We start from the raw sequence: 10,739 nt of genomic DNA on the forward strand, positions 1-10,739 counted from the left end.
GTCGACTGTAATTATCTAGGTAGGCAGCTTTCATTGAAGACAACTCTGGCACGTCACAGTAGGAAAAGCAAAGGTGTAAAAAGTAAATTTAATGTTGGCTGAATTCCATCCAGTTTCAGGGTCCTGGTATTTTGCATGCCGGCTGACTGTCACACTGTCATGGCTTACTGGGACAGCTGAAATATACAGAGCCATTATTAATGTTATTAGTAATACCTGTGCTTTCCCTACAATGACAAGTATCTGGTGTGAAAAAAAGGCATAAATGATAAGCCTCTGCTCCATAAAAAATAAACTTAAATTAACAGTTTGTCTCCCTTTGCAAGCACATTCACAGTAGGTCAACAAGGGAGTTAAAATGGGCTTTGAGTCTAGAAATATAGTCCCATTATAGCCAAGCAAAAACACTACAAATTTGGGCTATAGCAAGCCTCTCTGACAGGCTAATTTAAAAATAATAAATTAATGAATGGAGAAGGAAAAAAATCCAGATATCATTTCGTGTTTTGCACTGCAACTTTGTATTTATACACTAGTTTGGATCTCCTGATACATATCTGGAGTCAAGCGTGAGGTTTCGGGGGGGAAGCATGCTTTATTTGAAGACCTAAATTGGCTACATCATTTGTTTTCAGTATTCATACAAAAAGCTAAACTGTACTAGTGGCTTCTTTGAGTTGAACCCACAAAAACATGTGGCAGTCTAAATGACTATGCAGGTTTACTGTACTGTACATAATCCAGATGGGTGACACACGCCGCAGAAGTAGCAGCTGCGGTAACTGAGATGATTGTTCACAGACATCTGCAGTGACATTAACTGTTTTAGACCCAAATGTATCTGGCACCGTGAATCAATAGCTGAGATGTTGTCACACGCCCGCATACATCTTAATTATTCTTTGTCAAATAGGTGTTTTTTTTCAACGAGCTGATCTTTTGCAGAATCCTAAGACGAAACAATCAGGGCGAACACATGATGTCTCATAAGATATGTCCAAACAATCCCATTTTTAACTGATTTTGTTACTTATGGTGTTAAAATTAGTGATCTTGAGATTTGAATTAGAATAACCATCATGCCAAACCTCACATGGATCACTTCTCTCCAAACTTTGAGAATATTAGAATTTGAAAGTAGGCCCATATGACATTTCTTTGATGTTTTTTGTTCTTGTAAATGTAGAAAAAAAACACTAGACAGTAATAATTAACTTTCATTGGACCAAATGCAGGGAAACACCCTGGATCGGTCACAGATATCAGCCTACAAACAACTGACTCACACCCACATTTACACACAGTGCAGTATGAGTGTCTCCACAACACTTGAATGTCTCAGGACTGCGGGAGGAAACCCACTCAAACATGTCCAGTAAAGGCCGTCATTCATTGCTGAACAAAATCGTTCAAAGCTGCTGCAACATGCAGATGCAATCCTATTGTGCACTTGTAGAAATGAAAACATTTCAGCCAGTTTAGAGAGAGCAGAATTTTATACCTCCCTTAGGGGCACTTATTATCTGTAATTTGAATTAAATGATAAGAAACCACAAATGAGAGTCCGTTCGGATATATAGAGACATTTTGATTTTTACGAGTCTCCACTGTAATTTTTATTTATCTTTACATTCTGCTAATGCTTTATTCAGGCTAGACTCCAGTTGTCTTTTCCGTGTTTAGTCACATATATATTCTAGTCACGGTGTCGGACTGTAATTTGAATGTGATTACTTATTGACTTGCCACCATTTGTTTTGAGAAGTACTGTTTGACGAATACAAAGAGAGGAAAAACAGAAAGAAAACAGAAAAAACAATATGATTCTCTAATATTGAATTGTGAGACGAAGTAATAAGAACTGCTATAGCTATATACCGCACTGACAATTATCTAAAATTCCCTGTGACTCTGTTACCTTTCAGTAAAATGGAAATGCAATAAATGGGTTGTCAGGTTTTTTCAGTGCGGGTGATGATGGGATAACAAAGAATAAAAGGAGGGAGCTGTGAGACGTAGTGAGTCAAGGACTGGAGGAAAATAGCAAGATTTAGAGAAAAATTACTTTTGATTGTGGACCATTGTTAGTGTCCTCATATGCTTATCTCTATTTGTAATATTTCTCTCTCTCTCTAATGTGCGCATGCTCCATGTTGAGCTCCCCGACATGAACCTCAGCAGATCGGGACTGTTTGAATACCATGCATGGGTCCAGGATGCGTTTCAGCTTCCTGAGTTATTTTAGATCAAAGTCGCTTTCATTAGCACATCACAACAGTAACTCCGGACCAAAGGCTTCATTACTCTAATGAAATTCTGAGTCAGAAATACATTTTAAACTTGACTCCACAACGGGGGATATGCATCAGTCAGTGCTCATAGGAGGATAGCTCCCGCTGTTATGTGAAAGCATAACATTATAGTGTTTCATGGGGTAAAAAGGCTCAGGTATTAGAGGACCTATCAGAAAATAGTGTCCATCTACCACCAACTGCTTTCACAATTAAATGTACAGCACTTAGATATTTGCAATAAAAGAACATTGTCATCTTATTACAAAACTAAATCATCATCACTCACTGAACGTTTATCCCTCACATGCTCACACACACGACATGCAGCAAAGGTCCCCTACTGCAATCAAACCAGGGGGACAGTGCGGTTACATCATGCTCCCCAACCACTTGGCCACATGACACCCTGCAAATGGCATGCTGTGTTGAAAAAAACCCATCTGACAGTACATGATTGAATATGCATTATATGCTAAATTATCAGAATAGAGTATATATTATACAAAATATGCAGGCCTTAATGTAGGCTACATTAGCCTATATTAAACTAAAAATGAATATGATATAACCATGGTATATGGCTTTAGCAATTTGCCAGCATAAATTATTTTATTATTTTCGTTGGATTAAATTTCTCTGGCCCTGATGTTCAGCATCACAACCAGAATCTTTTTTTTTTGGCAAGTACATACATACAAGGAATTTGACCCCGGTTTAATGCATCTCTCTAAGCGTACTTACACAGAAATAGAAATAACAGCTAGGGACAAGGACATCAAAGTGGGACAAATAAAGGGGAGGAATAAACAGGACTGTTATGTACACAAGTAGTGAAAAAAATACAGTATATATATATATATATATATGGATGAATCATAAGAAGGTATGGATGAATCATAAGAAGGTAAAGAAGGACCAAGTAAGAAAGAAATGCTTGTTTAACCCCCAGCTTCAGTTGAACATACAATAACTGCAAAGAGAGGGCGAGAAATAAGGCAAGAAGAGGGAAACAGCTCTTACTCAACTCACCGAGGGAATGAATGCTGTGTTTGCTCGTTAAAGGTACAGTTTGTAGGATTTGGCGGCATTTAGTGGTGAGGTTGCAGATTGCAACCCAGTACCCCTCCGCTCACTCCTCCCTTTCGAAGACTTCAGTAACGTGAGCCGCCGAGTGCAAAAAACGCAGTAACGCTGTTTGCCTTGCGCAGAGGCCATCCTTACCCATAATAACTACTTTAGGAGCAACGGAAGTCAGACAGCGGCTGGCGGTACCACGGTTTTGCACTCTGCGGCTCACGTTACCACAGTTTTACAAGCGTGTCGGAGAAATACGGTGGCCTTCAGGTTTGGTTTGTCCGTTTTGTGCTACTGTAGAAACATGGCGGAGCAACATGGCTCCCTATGTAGATATAAAGGGAAGAAGAAACAACAATTCTTAGTTTCAGGTAATTATACACTAATGAAAACATAGTTATGAATATTATATTCCATTTCTGCTAATATATCCGCCGAAATGTTACACACTGTTCCTTTAAATGAGAGCTTGGCATGAATGGGCGCTTTCTCGCTATTATGAGAATAACAGCAGCAGGAACAACAATAATAATATCACCAGAAATATTATATCTGTGATAGTAGTGATTATTCATCTGGTCCAGAGGGACACTTCAGCCAAAGGGGGTAAAGAGGCAGCAGCTTGATCTACTAGATGTAGCCACTATATGTGCACGTGCCTGCATTGAGATGAAAGACTAAATTACAGAAACAAAACAAATATTAGACAACATATGATAAAGAAAAACGCTATGTCCTGCTGAGCCTTAAGCGTGATGCCACTGCCACTGACACCAGTAACATCAGACTGAGCACATCTCAAATACGGCAAATGATGTCGCTGAGAGTGCATTTAGGTTTTTTTTACAGTTTCTAATGTGCATTGCACTCTTATTTTAGACTCCTTTTATTCTAGACTTCTGCTAGACGATTGCAAATGTCATAATTTGTGATCAGCAGCATCCAGACTAATGTAATGTGCACCGATTACCTGAGCTGAGATGCTGCTCTATCCATTCACATGGCCATTAAACCTCCCACCTTTCATGCCAGCTGAGATCTTTTGAAAATTACAGTCATCAAATAGAAAATGCTCTCTCCACAGCTGTTTTATATACTGAGGCCACTCGTCTCACACGGAGGCCTTTCATTTGAGTGGTCTCCGCACTCCTGGTGTTATTGCAAATCAGATGTCCTTTTAAGCAAGAGATTTTCTATCTTTTCGATGCTCTGCACAGTTTTAATTTGTGTGTCGCTGTACGTGGTTGCAGATGCTCTTTATGCCTTTTTCTATTGGATCCCTGCACAAAAAACTGAAATTGTGAAATATTTTTGTCTTCGCATGGTTGTGCTTCTAAACTAAAATGTCTCTTTTCTTTTTCATGGGTTGGCATCATATGTTGTTTCTTCTCTGTTTTGGGAACAACAAAAAGTTCTTACATGTTGTACAACAAAAAGTGCTTGCATGTTGTACAACAAAAAGTGCTTGCATGTTGTACAACAAAAAGTGCTTACATGTTGTACAACATACTTTCAATGATGTATAATGTCTTATAATGTTCAGTATAATGTCAGAAGTGTTTTCTATTTTCTCGCTGAATCTGGGAGGTTGTTCCAAGTTGTCTGAGTCACCCTGCAAAAGCAGAATTAGTCCACAATGACAGGCTTACGTCTGCACGAATGTGGTTCCCATTCGAGTGGTATTCACATAAATTCAGAGGATTTGGTTTTGGTAGTCATCGCTGTAGTTTCAGGTTTTCCACATCTGGCTTGGTTTTGAGAATAAGCCTTTCTGTGTTTAGGAGACAGAATTACAGGGTGCAGTAGGATAAATAATAAAGGGGCAAAGTATCAAGTCAGATGGTTACGTCTTAGTCTAGAAATAGGCTTGATTAATGTATAAATGTACAGCTCTGGACAGTTAGTGTAAAGCACAATCAGGTGGAGTTCTGGGAATAACTGCAGCAACAGCTCTATATGTACTGGTACAGTACAAAGGTAATTACTGTGCTACCAGGGAAAAGGCAATCAATTCTTGACGGCTCTTTTTTCACCTCACAAAATCTAACAACTTCTCTCTTTCAACAATACTTTGGGCCCAATTAAAGAATAGCTGTACTCATGTGATACATGACAGGAATAATGTAAATTATAGGCTTGTACACGAACCACAGCATTTTGTGTTTCCTTTACAGTCTCCTCCTTAGCCATTAAAGTTGGTTTGCTAAACAGCATTCACAGTGCACCAAGGACACACGTAAGTGCACTCTAGTTTAAGTGACATGAACAGATAAATAAACAAGATATGATATGTTAATTACAGTAGGATACCTCTGAGTCTGAAAAGTGAAGCCAATGCTGAAGTGCCTTAAACTTGCGACTCCTCTGGTTGCAAAAAGAAGTTTGATTGTATAGAAGTCTATGAGAAAATGAGCCTACTTCTCACTTGATTTATGACCTCAGTAAACACTGTAAACATGAATTTATGGTCTCAATCGCTAGTTTCAAGTCTTCTTCAATACAGCATGATGTTCATTTAGTAAATTATGGTCTCATTTAGAGTAAAATAGACCATAATGCAGGGTATGCTTAAGGGCGAGGCTACTTTGTGATTGACAGGTCGCTACCACGGCATTGTCTGATTTGGGAGATCCATGTTTTCGTTTTACAACCTTTACCTTTTCACAGTTTGTTTTCAGTTCATGAAAGTTAATATTAACCTTTTTGGTCGCCTAAAAATGTCTTATTCAGCGTTCGGCGGTACTTAGCTCCACCCTCTCGTGTCACTTCTGGTTGCAAAAAAACAAGATGGAAAACCCTATTCCTTTAAATCAAACTTATTGGAATGAATTAGGTTTACAGTAGCTAAGTTAGTCATTTGATCCATGTTGAGCTCACACTCTTATACACTACACTACACTTCAAAGTCTTTTACAATGACTTGGATCAAAGGATTTATATAAGGATATTTAGAGATGATTAGTAGAAGTGTTCTGGAAAATGCAAAAAATCACCCCCTGATGTAATGTGGGTAGGTCCTCAAATTATTCTTTTGGCATTGATTACAAATAATTTTAATCATGTTATGCTGCCAAAGTCTTCCGAATTCCTCCGAAAGTACAACCGACTTTCAAACGCTGGTTTGGTTTTCATGAAAAGGATGCACTCAGTCTAAAGCATATTATCATTAAGTGATTAAGATCGACCATTTTGCTAGTTTTGTTTGAGTTTGCACATTTCTTTTGGGCAGAATGCTGAGGATGAAATTTCCCTAAAAAGCCAACAGATTCAAACAGATTATTTGCGGTCTAAAATAAATACAGCCCAACGATAATTTAGTCTGAAATACCCTAAGGACATTATTTGTATTTGCACATGTAATGTCTACCGTTTAAAGAAATCTATCTCTGTAAGGAGAGTATATGAGGAAATAGTTATTCTAGTTTTCTGGGAAATTCATGTTTTCTTTTATGGGAGGACTGCTGTGATCAGTGACCTCTCCAATAAAAATACTGAAACCACAGAGCTGAAAGAGAGTTGTCATTCATGGAAAACCATGCATTGCTAAGTTACATCTAAACCCAGTGAACAATTCAAATCTGACAGAGGTAAGGGATGCACTGAAAGGAAAGTGCATCCCTTTCTCTCTTTTGTTTTTTCTTTTTTCCTCGTAATTCTAAATGAAAAAAGGAAAAAATATATAATATATAAAAATATGATATAAGGGGTAGACCAATTAAAAACATCTTATCAATTTCTTTCCATTATATCGCTCCAACATCATCTAGAATTTGCATTAGTAAAGACCAAAACAAAAAGGTAATGGTTTTGTGTGTTCTGCAAACTAGAATAGATGAAAATGAGGAAACATTAAGAGGATATGAGTCTCAGGGCTACAAATCATAACAGCACTCTCAGAAGCCGATACAACCACCGAGACAGCTGCGGTGTTCAGATAAAAAGGAATAAATGTCGGCATCTGTCATATCAGATTCAAAGCAAGAACTGGTGGTAAAAAAAACATTCTGTACACAGCATTTCACAGGTGATTTCATCCAGCTTGAGCTCTGCCGCATGGCTCATCTGCACACTGGCTGTCTGACAATCCTCTATTTGTAGCAGGAGAATAAACACTGTAGGAGTTGATGGAAGCCCCTACAGATATTATGTAACGGGCTAAATCAATACCAGACGACGGAGACACAATGCAGGTGCATTACGCTTCTTTTGGATGCTTTTTTCCCTTTCATTTTTTCACTCAGATTACGAGAGAAGGAACGCTTCTCTCTGAGGAGCTACATCAGGTTGACAGTGTGACAGACAGGCAGGTGATATCCATCAAAGCAGCATTAAAACAGGGAAAATGTTGTCAGCATCACAGAACTAAGGTAGGAGCTGTGCAGCGAGTCCATGGGGTAATATGTGTGATCACAGCAATGATTGCTCCTATGTTCAGGAATGAGGACAGCGAAGCAATGATGTAGCGTGGAGAGCTATAGAGAAACTGCCTTATAGTAAACACAAAATATCTAACATCTGCTTGACTCTTTTCCAACAGATGTCCGCCTCCTCTGCAGGACATGTTTATGGGTTAAAGCTTGATTGGATAACTAGGTCGAATGAACTTCCTTTACCGCAGTTGGCTTTTAATTTTCACATGACATACATGCAAGGGCACATGAAAGTCTTCTTTTATTTGGACAATTAACATATATGACACGGCTTATATTGGTTACCAAGGATACGGATGAAGACGTAAAAGCTTATAATGTGCCTTGAAATTTTTGCCGTAGACACACTCTGAGCAGGAATGCAAATCTATCAACTCATCAGCCATGCAGGTTTTGATAGAGACGCAGAGAGACGAGTTTCTGTTTGACAGAAAATCCAAATCAAATGTTCTGCCACTGGAGCTTCAGCCTTGAGGCGAAGCTTAGACTGCATGTCCTGGCAAACATCAGTGGAGTTATTTTGATGCAAGAAAGGCATCATATCAGTGAACTTTTCAAAAATATATTTGGGAGGCATGTTACATGTAACTGCTGCCACAATCCTGCAAAAGGCGTGTGCGCCTGCATTTCCACCATTTGAGTTTCTATATCACCATTAAATATGAAAAAGTACTGGTTGTGGTATAACAAGGTGAATGACATTGTGACCGGGCCTGTGATTGGTATTGTGACCAGGAAATGTAATAACACTGGAAAGAGATTCCCAGTGCATTTCCATCTGCAAAGTGTACAGCGCATGAGTCTGAGTGTAGATGCAATTTTCCCTCCACTTCCCTCAAGGACATCACCAGATACACAGACAGTCTCACAAGTATTCATCCTTGTCCCTTAGACTATTTAATGTCTCTCTAAATCTCTCTATAAATTAAAACAGATAATGGAGACTTTATTGGCATGCAAAGGGTTGTTTTTCGCCACCGGAAGAGTCCACCAATGCCTGATTTTGCTGAATATGTTATATTAAAAAAAGCCTGATATAGCTTAGGCTACTTCTTTCCACCAGAGAGCTCCATTGCTGTCCAGTGGAGCTCTCTGACTATTAAAAACACATAAATGTGCCAAATTGTTGTACTGGGTAACATTGTCTTTCACTATGATGAGCATGGACGCTGTAGTTTATTTTGAGTCAATCCAACATACACTGGCCTCCTAGGTTTGGTCTCTACTGCTCTCATGATCAGAATGTGCAGCCTCATTTTCTTAATATTTGTATGTTTTTCATTTGAATGTTTATTTCATTTTATCTATAAGCTTCTTTTTACATGCCTAGATTGGTCCAGATTGGTCCTGTTTCTTGTTATTTGCTCAACACTGATTTACTGATACCATAGATGTTGTCATATTTGTTGGAAAAGTTCATTTAAAAAAACGTAACTTAAAGAGGACCTATTATGCTTTTTCCCTTTCCGTTTAGTATGTTACATAGATTTTGTGTGCATGTAAAAGGTCTGCAAAGTTACAAAGCCCAAAGTCCACGCCAAAGGGAATTACTCTCCGCCACAGAAACACTGCTCCTGAACTGCCTGAAACTCCTCGCTTGAAAAACAGCCTTTTTTTTCCCATAATGTGGTGATGTCACCAAGTAACACATTTGCATAATACCTGCCTAGCAGCTAGTTTGACACGCCCTCAAACAAAGCTAGTTAGAGCGGAGCTGGGGCGGAGTCCAAAGTGTTTGGTTCGGTTGACCAATCACAACTGAGCCTGCCAGCTGACCAATCAGAGCAGACTCGAACACTTTTAGCCTTTCCTTCTTGTAAAAGCTTTGCCATTTATTAAATTAGTAAGTAACCAAAAATCAGTACATTTAGAAAATAGTAAAATTGTCACATCCTACCTGTTATACTGTAATAAAAGAAGTGCCACTTGTGTATTGACTCTGATTCTATATTTGCTCCTGTTTACAGAAGTCTCTCACTTGGATCCCCTACAGTGCATCAGAAAAGCAGCTTGGCTCAGTCAGATAGTCGTGCAGCCAGTGACCGGCCTATGATAAAGTGATATTGATCACTACTTCTAAAGCCTGACTGAAGTCATTAGTAGCGCACAGTTGTGTTTTACCAGCAGCCAAAACTGTAGTGTCATAACTTTAATCTCTGCTAAGAAGCAATTATTATGTGAAGTGGGAGCAGGTGGGAAACCTTATATGAGACTGTTGCAAAGAAAAACACCTTTGCGGAGAGGGCAGCAGGATTAGAGGGTTGAGTGTAATGTGGCAGCATCTCCTTCATCATTTCAACTGGATCAAATTCAAGCGGTGGATTAGATGAGATGGTGGGAAGTGAAAGATTTAAGAGCACTGGGAATACCTTGCCAATTTGGATTTCACTCTTTCTTTGACGGGCTGCTGTGCGGAGAACTGTGTGCTAAATTCTGTTATTTATTAATGCGCTTGTTGACAATGTCTTGTTTTGGTACAGATTGTTTCGCTCAGTGCACTAATTGTCTTGAGTCCAGGTTTAATGGCATGAGCAGGAGATGACCCATGAAGACGTTGCTGTTAATAATTGTCTCTCACGGATGCAGGCGAGTCACATTGTGGCTGATGACGACAGTGCAACAGGTGGTCTGAGGAGTTGCACTCAGTGCATTCCTTTTTCACCACGACGCACAGATCACACTGAGATGGGTGACATTTAACCGACACTGCAATCGTTCAGGGACATTCTTCTGGAAATGTAAAGGTCACAATGATGCCAGGGTGGCAGAATATATGCCATCTGCTTGTTTTTCCAGGGGGATGGATAGTGATAACCTGACTGGGTGTTTGGATTCTTCTGGTTTAAGTTATTGTAGTTTCACTGTCGAACATCCTGCTAATAAAACTGTGCTGTAGATTATCTCCTAGACCAGTGGTTCCCAACCAAGGGGTCAGGAGACC

This window comes from Sebastes umbrosus, chromosome 13 (assembly GCF_015220745.1).
Source record: "Sebastes umbrosus isolate fSebUmb1 chromosome 13, fSebUmb1.pri, whole genome shotgun sequence".
NCBI classification, from domain to species: domain Eukaryota; kingdom Metazoa; phylum Chordata; class Actinopteri; order Perciformes; family Sebastidae; genus Sebastes; species Sebastes umbrosus.